This window comes from Nomascus leucogenys, chromosome 13 (assembly GCF_006542625.1).
Source record: "Nomascus leucogenys isolate Asia chromosome 13, Asia_NLE_v1, whole genome shotgun sequence".
Taxonomy (NCBI): domain Eukaryota; kingdom Metazoa; phylum Chordata; class Mammalia; order Primates; family Hylobatidae; genus Nomascus; species Nomascus leucogenys.
The window spans coordinates 89,225,836-89,235,731 of record NC_044393.1 but is presented as its reverse complement, the minus strand read 5'-3'; the positions used below and the strand labels follow the sequence as shown (position 1 = coordinate 89,235,731).

The 9,896-nt window shown below is 45.5% G+C and overlaps 1 non-coding gene across 1 annotated transcript; it reads left to right on the top strand.

Annotated features, from left to right (window-relative positions):
• The first annotated feature begins 3,478 nt into the window (after window positions 1-3,478).
• On the top strand, window positions 3,479-3,588 carry LOC115838071. The gene has a single exon (XR_004033126.1). It is a non-coding gene; the product is annotated as a U6 spliceosomal RNA (small nuclear RNA).
• Window positions 3,589-9,896: the final 6,308 nt, after the last annotated feature.

Here is a 9,896-nt window from a genome sequence, read left to right as displayed (position 1 = left end):
CATGTCCAGCTAATTGTTTGTAGAGATGGGGTTTTGCCATGTTGCCCAGGCTGGTCTCAAACTCCTGGGCTCAAGAGATCCACCTGCCTTGGCCTCCCAAAGTGTTGGTATTACAGGCATAAGCCTGGGATTACAGATTGTGCCCGGCCTGTTTAGTTTACTTGTTAGGATTAATACCTAAGTGGAACATTGATGGTAGAACAAAACAAAACATGAGGAAAAAACATTGAAATAATCCTGGTACTAGGGAGAAGGTAATCTTTGCTACGGGCTAGATTCCCCAGAACCTTGGACACCCTAGCCCAGGTGTGAGAAGGCGGGGCAGCTTGTTGGGTGTGTCCCATTGCTAAACTGACCTGGAGCAGGGAGGAGGCTTCAGGGTGGGAAGCCGAGGGACTGGAAATGAACCTCTAGACCTGACTTGTCCTGAGAAGGCAAGAAGTGACAGAAACAAAACCTAATCAACAGATATTTTCTGTCTCGATCTTACTCAGCAGATACTTAGATTGAAGTAGTTCAGAGCATGCTCACGGGTAGGCTGAGTTATATAACAGGGAGGGGAAACCATTTGTCATATGTAGTTGCCGATGAGTGCAAAATGCTCCATAGGTTGGATTTTTTCCTGGTGGCAGCTAGAACTAGGATGTAGGCACACCTGGGCAGTAATTGGAGGGGCTGAAAGTCCTGGACTGCTCATAGTCGGGAACCTGGGCTAGAAGTCCAGGCAGTAAACTCCAGCCACCAGCAACAGGAGCTCTGGGCTCTGAGGCTCCTGGTGGCTTTAGGCAAGAAGGCTGTTACACATGGGGCCTGGGGCCAGCCCTGTGTCTATATTTAGGGAGCAGGGAGAGGACTAGGGTGGAGGCAGGTGGGTGGAGGCAGGCATGTGAAGGCAAGGGAATGGCCACGGGGGTGGCACAGGCGTGTCGTTTTCTCTAGTCTCATCAATGACTCCACATGCTCCAAGGCTTCCCATCATCATCATCATCATCACCGTCATCATCATCATCCAAGTGCCATGTATGAATCACTTCCTGTTTGTTCAATTACCTCACTCACAAAACTCTGTAAGTCAGGAATTGTTATTATTCCCAGAAGGGGAAACTGAAGCTCAGTGAGGTTAAGCGACTTGCCAAAGGTCATACACCTAAGAAGTGGTAGAGACACACTCTGGATCGAGGACTCATGGATCCCAAACTCTAGTAGTAGCTTAGAGGGTTAGGAGCACAGACTGTGGAAACAGACGCGCTACTTGCATGGCTGTGGACAACTCTGTGACTCAGTTTTCTCACCTGTGAAATGGGGATGATGGTGATAAGAGAGCTACCGTATAGGGCAGTACTGAGGATCAAGTGAGCAACTGTAAAATATAACTCCAGGAGGAGGGTTGCTGAATTTAGCAAATCAAATACAGGATGCCCAGGTAAATTTGAATTTCAGTTAAACAATGGATAATATTTGAATTTATTTATTTATTTATTTAATTTTGAGATGGAGTCTTGCTCTGTCACCCGGGTTGGAGTGCAGTGGTATGATCTCGGCTCACTGCAACCTCTGCCCGCTGGGTTCAAGCAATTCTCCTGCCTCAGCCTCCCTAGTAGCTGGGATCACAGGCATGTGCTACCATGTCTGGCTAATTTTTATATTTTTAGTAGAAACAGGGTTTTGCCATGTTGGCCAGGCTGGTCTCAGGTGATCTGCCCACCTCGGCCTCCCAAAGTGCTGGGATTACAGGTGTGAGCCACTGCGCCCAGCCTATTTTATTTCTCGTTTAGACAGAGTCTCACTCGATTGCCCAGGCTGGAGTGTGAGTGTGCAATCACGGCTCACTGCAGCCTTGATCTCCTGGGCTCAAACGATTCTCCCACCTCAGTGTCCTGAGTGGCTGGGACTACCAGCATGTGCCATCATGCCCACCTAATTTTTGTGTTTTTTGTAGAGTTAGAGTCTCACCGTGTTACCCAGGCTGGTCTCAAACTCCTGGACTCAACCGATCCTCCTGCCTTGGTCCTCCCAAAGTGTTGGAATGTCACACATGAGCCACCATGCTCAGTCAGATGTTTTAGAAAAAAGTCTTGCACTGTTTGGAGCATACCTATGGTAAATATTATTTACGGATTTGCTGAAATTCAAATTTAACTGAGCATCTTTTCTTTTATGTGGCAACCGTGCTGAGGGGGCTTCTCGAGGCAGCCTCAACCCATGCGCTTGGCTCGGGTGCAGGGTCTAGTGAGGCCCGTTTCCTCATTGTCATCTCTGCCTCCAGGCTTCTGTTCCTGCAGTTTCATGCCCTCCTACCGCGTGCCCTCTCCTGGCCTCTGGAGCCTTTACTCACTTCTGGCCTCCTCTTTGTGATCTTCGGCGGTCTTCATGGTGAGTTCTTCCCCGACGGGCTGCGCCTTGAGACTGGCTCACATAATTTAGTCCCTAATTATACAGGTCAGGTCCATGTGCTGTTTTTTTCAGGTGAGTTACTCTACTCTCCCTAACTAGGCTCTAGTGCCTTTCAGACAGGGACTGTGTCCTCTGGGACCTGAGCGTGGATCGGTTTCAATAAATCCCTGCTGCTTGAATGGTTGTAGAAATGGAACCATTCCTCTTCCAGGAACTAGCTAATGAGAGAGCCACTTTGGTTTTCTTCATATGCTGTCGTGCTGCTGGAGTAAACCAGCAAAGCCTTGGCATCTGCGGGTCGCTTGCAGTCAGCCTCCTGTTGCCCAGCCCACAGCCTGTTTCACTTCTCTTTCTCACATAGGGGGGCGGCTTGGGCTGCAGCTTGTTTTTTCTCAGCCAAGAAAGTAGCACCCAGAATGAAAGGGAGTGCACCTCCCTTCAACTACAGTAAGGAACTGACAACTGGCACAGAGACCCTTAGAATAGAACAGGAGGAGGGACAGTGACAGGCACCTTTGTCACACCTCATCTCAGGTGGCATTGCAGCTGTGCTGAGCAGCAGGGCCTGCCTGGCTCCTCTGCCTTGCCCCTGGCCAGGTTGAGCCCTTGGATGGATACACTGACCTCTGATACTCTTTCCTTCCTGCTCTTGTCCTGTCCCTTGCCTTGGCCAGTCGAGGGCCCATGCAGAGCCACGGCTCCAGGTTGCCTTCGCCCGCACTTGTGCCGCTTTGCTGAAGCCTAACGTCTCAAACTAGTGAGACACTCTCTGAGACCCACTGTGCTAAAGGTTCTAGGTCAGCAGTTGTGGGGATTCTGAGTGCTCCATGGCCCTCAGCTTCTGATTTTCAGCAATCTAGAAAGACGAGGAATCCCAAGCCAGGATGACGCTCCTCTGCAGCCCCGTTTATTATGCCGGCATCCCTGTGCCAGGTAGGACGTTAGATATGGGCATTACAGGTGCAGCTGGTAATCCTGTCTGGGGAGGCCCTAACTTTATCATGAGCAAGTGCACTGTGGGGGATACATAGAGTTGGAAGAGCAAGTCTTTCCCTCAACACCTTTATCATCTAATGTGAAACAAGTGCTTGCTTTGACAGCACATATACTAAAAAATTGGAATGATACAGAGAAGATTAGCATGGCCCCTGTGCAAGGATGACATTGCAAATTCATTAAGTATTCCATTAAAAAATTAAAATAATGTGAAACAAAATGAGAACGGGCAATCACTGATCCTTTGTTATGTAAATAACCCATCCTCAGTACTGGGTTCTGTGGGTGCTCATTCCCCCAGCTGCTGGAGACATGGGTGGCTGATTGCTGCTCTTAGTTGAGTCCCTTTCCAGGAATTGTCCTCCTTGCTCAAGGTCACCCCTTTCCCCCAGGGCAGCCCATGTTAAGGACTGGTCAATGCCCAGGTGTGGTCCCCTAGCTCCAATTCAGGGCAGCTCTGAAGGGCCATCCTGGCTGCAGAGCTCCCTGTGGGGACAGGCTCTTCCCTCTGCCCCACCTGTTCTCTTCACTCCCTATCAGTGACAGATCCTGGGGCCATGCTCTGCGTCCAGTCTCATCTCAGAATCTGTTTCCTCTGGGAACTCAAGAAATCTATTTGTCCCTAAATCTGGGGATGCTAGTGCAGAGGATCAATGCTTCTGGAAGTCCGTGGAGTGTTCACATGGAGAAAGAAGTGAATCTGGCAGTAAAGGAGTCTGACTTCTTTTCCCACCCTCTCTGCACTGGCTCCCTGCTCCTGGATCCAGGGAGCCCACTCAGAGGGCCTGCAGCTTTGACCCCGCCTATCTGCTCATCCCCCTTCTACCCGTACTTGGCATTTCCACACCACCTCATGTTCCTTCACATCCTTCCTTGTCCTAACTAATCTCTAAGCTGTGACCTTTTGTCAGTCCCATAAAAGTCACTGGGTAGATACCATCTTCAAGAAGAAATAAAAAGAGGCCAGGTGCCATGGCTCATACCTGTAATCCCAGCACTTTGGGAGGCTGAGGTGGGAGGACTACTTGAGCTCAGGAGTTCAAGACCATCCTGGGCAATATAGTGAGACCCTGTCTCCACTAAAAGTTAAAAAAATTAGCTGAGTGTGGTGGCTCACACCTGTGGTCCCAGCTACTCAGGAGGCGGAGGCGGGAGGATCACTTGAGTCCAGGAGGTTGAGGCTGCAGTAAGCTGTGATTGTGCCACTGCACTCTAGCCTGGGTGAGACAGTGAGACCCTGTCTCAAAAACAAAAATGAGGCCACATAAGGTGGCTCACGCCTGTAATCCCAGCGCTCTGGGAGGCTGAGGCAGGCAGATCACCTGAGGTCAGGAGTTTGACATCAGCCTGGCCAACGTGAGAAAACCCCATCTCTCCTAAAAATACAGAAAATGAGCTGGGTGTGGTGGTGCACACCTGTAATCCCAGCTACTCGGGAGGCTGAGGTATGAGAATCTTGAACCTAGGAGGCGGAGGTTGCAGTGAGCTGAGATCGTGCCACTGCATTCCAGCTTGGGTGACACAGCAAGACTCTGTCTCAAAAACAAAAACAAAACAACAACAACAAAAGAGATAAAAATAATAGAACGTCTGGAAGAAAACACTGAAACTCTGTATTGAATCTTGGTAGTGATCCGCGATTAAGATGTTGTGGGAGTTAATTACAAGCAAAGAACCTCTTTAAAGTTAAACATGAAGTTCTCTAAGGAGTTCTGGATGTAAGAACCATTGTTCTTAATAAGAATGACTTGTAGGTCCAACGTAGGGAACTCGCCAAAGGTAATCAGGGTAATTCTTAGTTATTCTAATGGCATAATTCCATTTTGTTGGGCAAATAGTAGGCATGCAATATATACTGAGAGGGGAAATGGGTGGGCGAAGCTGAACATTTCTGTCAGGTGTTTCTTCATGAATAACACAGATGATATCAGCTAATTTTGAGATTGTAAAGTTATTTCTACCATGTTCGGGTGAGACTTTTGCAAGCAGTGGCTCCTAATCACTTCCAAGTCCCCTAGGTCCTACAGAATATGAAAAATAAAGGTCTCTTTGGAAGATGTATGTTAGCTCAAATGTGTCCTGAAAGTTCCTGACCCTCCCAGTAATTAGTTTCTTCTCCCTTTGGAAGGGCACTATCCCCGAGCACCCTCCTCTCTAAAGGTCAAGCACGGCTCAGTCCACTCGCCTCTCTACAAGGCTCTCTCCACCCAGTGAACTCCACCAGGGCAGGGACCACGTGTCTTTATGTCCCTGACCATGGGGCCTGGCACCCTGGAGGTACCTCATAAATATTTATTGAGTGGCCAAATAAATTACATGGCATGGGAATAATGGTGATTAATTTTAATTTGGATAAAATGACATTCTTCCAAAATTCTTGAAAGTGATAAAAATGAAACAGAAAGGCAGGCATCTATGCCAGTGGCAGCATACAAAACAAAACTGATTAGACAAGTGGAAAAAAAGATGTTTTCTGTGAATCTGGGTCCATTTTATTCTCATCTTTTCTGGAAACTGGGGCTTTCTGTATCTTTTTGACAGAGTGGAGGGCACTGAGTACAAAGAGCATAATGACTTTCTTTGTTTTACCATAAGGCCGACTTCTCCTCCCAGCTTTTAGATTTTGCCTGATTCTCATAAATAGGCAAAAACTGACAACTTAGATTCCCTCAACATCTTAGCTGTAGCTCCATTTACAAGAATTCAAAATGTGTAACAGTAAGTCAACAGTAAATTCAACTGATTGATTTAGAGTTAATGCTTAGGTAAGACAGGTTTTTACATTCATTATATAACATCTTCTATGAGCAAGTTATATACCTTTTAATGTTTCCAAATATGAAAGTAATTTCAAAAGGGCATTCATGTATATTTCATATTTAATGTATTTTAATTCCCCATGTTTCTCACTTCCCTTTTTTCCCCCTAGAAATGTCTGTTTCATCATGGCTTCAACTTTTTGTAACAATCGAAAACTCTGGCCCTCATAATTTATTTAAATAAAATCAAATATGCAAAGAGAAAGTTCTGAAAAAGAAAATAATAATAGCTAACATTTACTAACATTATTGAGATTTACTGAGTACCAGAGATATTCTAAACATTTCACTCCTTTCTTTTTTTTTTTTTCTTTTTTTTTGAGATGGAATCTCACTGTGTCTCGCAGTAGTACAATCTTGGCTCACTCACTGCAACCTCCACCTCACAGGTTCAAGGGATCCTCCTGCCTCAGCCTTCCGAGTAGCTGGGACTACAGGCGCATACCACCACACCCGGCTAACTTTTTGTATTTTTATTAGAGATGAGGTTTCACCATGTTGGCCAGGCTGGTCTCAAACTCCTGACCTCAAGTGATCTGCCAACCTTGGCCTCCCAAAGTGCTGGGATTACAGACGTGAGCCACGGCGTCCAGCCATCACTCCTTACCTCATTGAATCTTCACAACTTCATGAGGTAGATGCTATTAAATTCAGCCCCACCTTGCAGGTGAGGCTATTGCCCAAGGTCATGCTGGTATTAGGTGGTGGAGCTGGGATGAGAGCTCTAGTCTGTAACACAGAGCCTGTGCACTTAAATACACCAGGGTCCTACCTGCCTCCCATGAGATAAGAGGGGGGCAGGAGTTCTTGCTTTAGCTCTGTTACTGAGAACTCAGATCTTATTATTGCCTGTAAGATTTTCTCCTGTGTTTGGCTGAGCCTGTTTGATCTGAGGCTGCTTGGCTGTGTTCATCCTCTGTGTTCAATGTAAAAGAAGAATCTGCTGCTTTCTCTTCTCTCTTTCTTTCTCTCTTCTGTATTTTGTTGCTATATATTTTTAGACTTTTTTATTGGATTCTCATCAAAAGACTATTTCTTCTACTTCTGCTTGGTAGACACTTGAACTTCCTTCCATCCCCGACCCTCGCCCACTACTCAGAGAGTGCCACCAAAAGCAATCGAGAGGTCAGAGGTCAATGGCAGGAATGAAGAGACACCAGCTTGGTCACCTAAACAATAGTTGTAGGTCAGATAATTGAAAACTGAAAGTATAATAAAAACTTCTGCATCTGTGAACCAATTAATTAGGCCCCTGTATCCCTGTGGAATGCGTGCCAGACATCTCAGATTTGGTGTGGGCAGAGCTGACAAAATGCTTTGCTAAGGTAAAACCATCACAGAAAGGCAGAGCTTTCCAGAAAAAGACTTGGCATCTCAGAGACCTTCTATTATCCTATTCATTTATCTCATTCAGTGTTCCAACAAATATTCATGGTCTGCCTGCTGTGAGCAGGGCACAAGGAGGAGGGAGCGAAAGGCATTTTACCTATGAAGTCAGGGGACTCTAAAGATGGCCCTTTCTCCACTGGGGTAAATGGAGCATGACCTCAGCGAGGCTGGGTGCCTACACCCTGTCACCTGTTCTCCCTCTTTCCATCAGCCATTCAAACCCGACTCGCTCAGCGTGCAATCAGACGCCCTCTCTACCTGCCTTTCCTGGACAAAGAGTAAATTTTGTTCTGGAAAGAGAGGCTTTGTGCCCTGCCAACTTAGGGCAACCCACACGCCAAAAGTTAATGAGGTTTGGGCTCTGTATTTAGACTTTGGTTGTCCAAACTCCTTAAGTAACCTCCCGCAGAGGGGTTTCCTTATTAAGCAGCTGTCTCTACCTGCTAAACAGCCATTTGTTTCCCACCTAAGAGTTAAGGGGACTTTCAGCATTCCTGTGCATGATACCTGACTCTTTAGCACCAATTCACTGGTATTCATTCAACAGTGTTTACTGAGTAAATAATAATAATAAGCATATTCATATATGTATTCATAAGAAGAGCAATGTACTTATAAAGAGAGGAAGATCATACAGCAAAAGACGGAAGGTTATGTGTGAACTGTTTTTTTCCTTGTATTTCTCTGTAGTTAAAAAGTTTTCTGTGCTAGATTAATTTTAAAATTAGAAATAAAAATGTTATTTTATTTTATTTTTTGAGACAGGGTCTTGCTCTGTCACCCAGGCTGGAGTGCAGTAATGTGATCATGGCTCAATGAAGCCTCAAACTCCTGGGCTCAGGTGATCCTCCTGCCTCAACCTCCCAAATAGCCAGGACTGCAGGTGTACACCACCACACCCAGCTAAAATGCTATTTTATAGTATTATTGATCACTTAGATGAACAAAGCATGCTTCATAGTATTATGTATAGATATACTTCTGCTTCTAGCCATAACTGAGAAGCAGGGACCAGATTTTCCCTCCCACCTAAAACAATTTAAAAACCAGACAAAATATATGAAAGAACTGTTTTCAGACATTGTACAACAGGCAATGCAGGACCATGAAAACTGAAAAAATGGAAACATATGAGGGGAAGCATGCAATCCCCAGGGATTACTACCTAGAGAGAGTTTTTGGTTCTTAGTACAGGGAGGAGGAACCCAAATGGAGCCCATTGGTGTCCTTGAGTTGAGGAAGAAGACTTCAGGGTTTGGGAAAGCCAAGGTAGCTGGAATTTGCAGGGTGGAGTAATGGAGAGAAGAAAATGTCATGCACACACACATATAGAGAAAGAGAAAGAAAACTGAAGATCTGTAGAGGGCTCCTCAGAGTTCTTCATCTGAGTATTAATCAGTGATTGTTTATGAGGAAACAACCAGAGGCTGGGAAAAGAATTACTCAAAAAGAACAGCAGGAACAACCACCAGAGCCCACACAGAGCTGGGAATAGTTTCTGCTCTTGCCAGCCAGAGTAGAAATACAGGCCACTGAGTAGAGTTCTCAAAAAGGTATTATCTCAGCACAGGGACCAAATCAGGTGCAGCTGAGATAACAGCTGCCCTGAACCCCTTGAACAAACTTCAAATCCAGCCTTGAAAGGATCAAACTCTTTCTGAGTAATTTAACTGCATCTCATAGCAAAGTGCAAAAATATTCAAAGAAACACAAAAACTCCAGCACCCAAGAAGGTAAAACTGACAATGTCTAGCGTCCAAGCAAAAATTACCAGTTAAGTGAAAAAGCAGGAAAAGATGACCCATAATGAGGAGAAAAATAAATCAATAGAAACAGACTCAGAAATGACACAGATGATGCAATTTGTAGACAAGAATATTAAAACAGCTATTATACTCCCAGTGTTCAAGCCCATAGAGAAGAATATGAGCTTGATAAAGATAAACATGGAAGCTATAGAAATGACCCAAATTGAACTTTCAGAGATGAAAAGCGTGATGTCTGGGATGAAATGATTCTGTAGGAATAGAAAAATTAATTAGGATTTTCTGTCCTTAAGGGCCAAAAACAATACAGTAGCACAGGCAGACACATTACCTGCTGAGACCAGCTCGGTCGGGGAGACCCTAACCCGGCAGTGCTAGAGGAATTAAAGACACACACACAGAAATACAGAGGTGTGAAGTGGGGAATCAGGGGTCTCACAGCCTTCAGAGCTGACAGCCCCGAACAGAGATTTACCCACATATTTATTAACAGCAAGCCAGTCATTAGCATTGTTTCTATAGATATTAAATT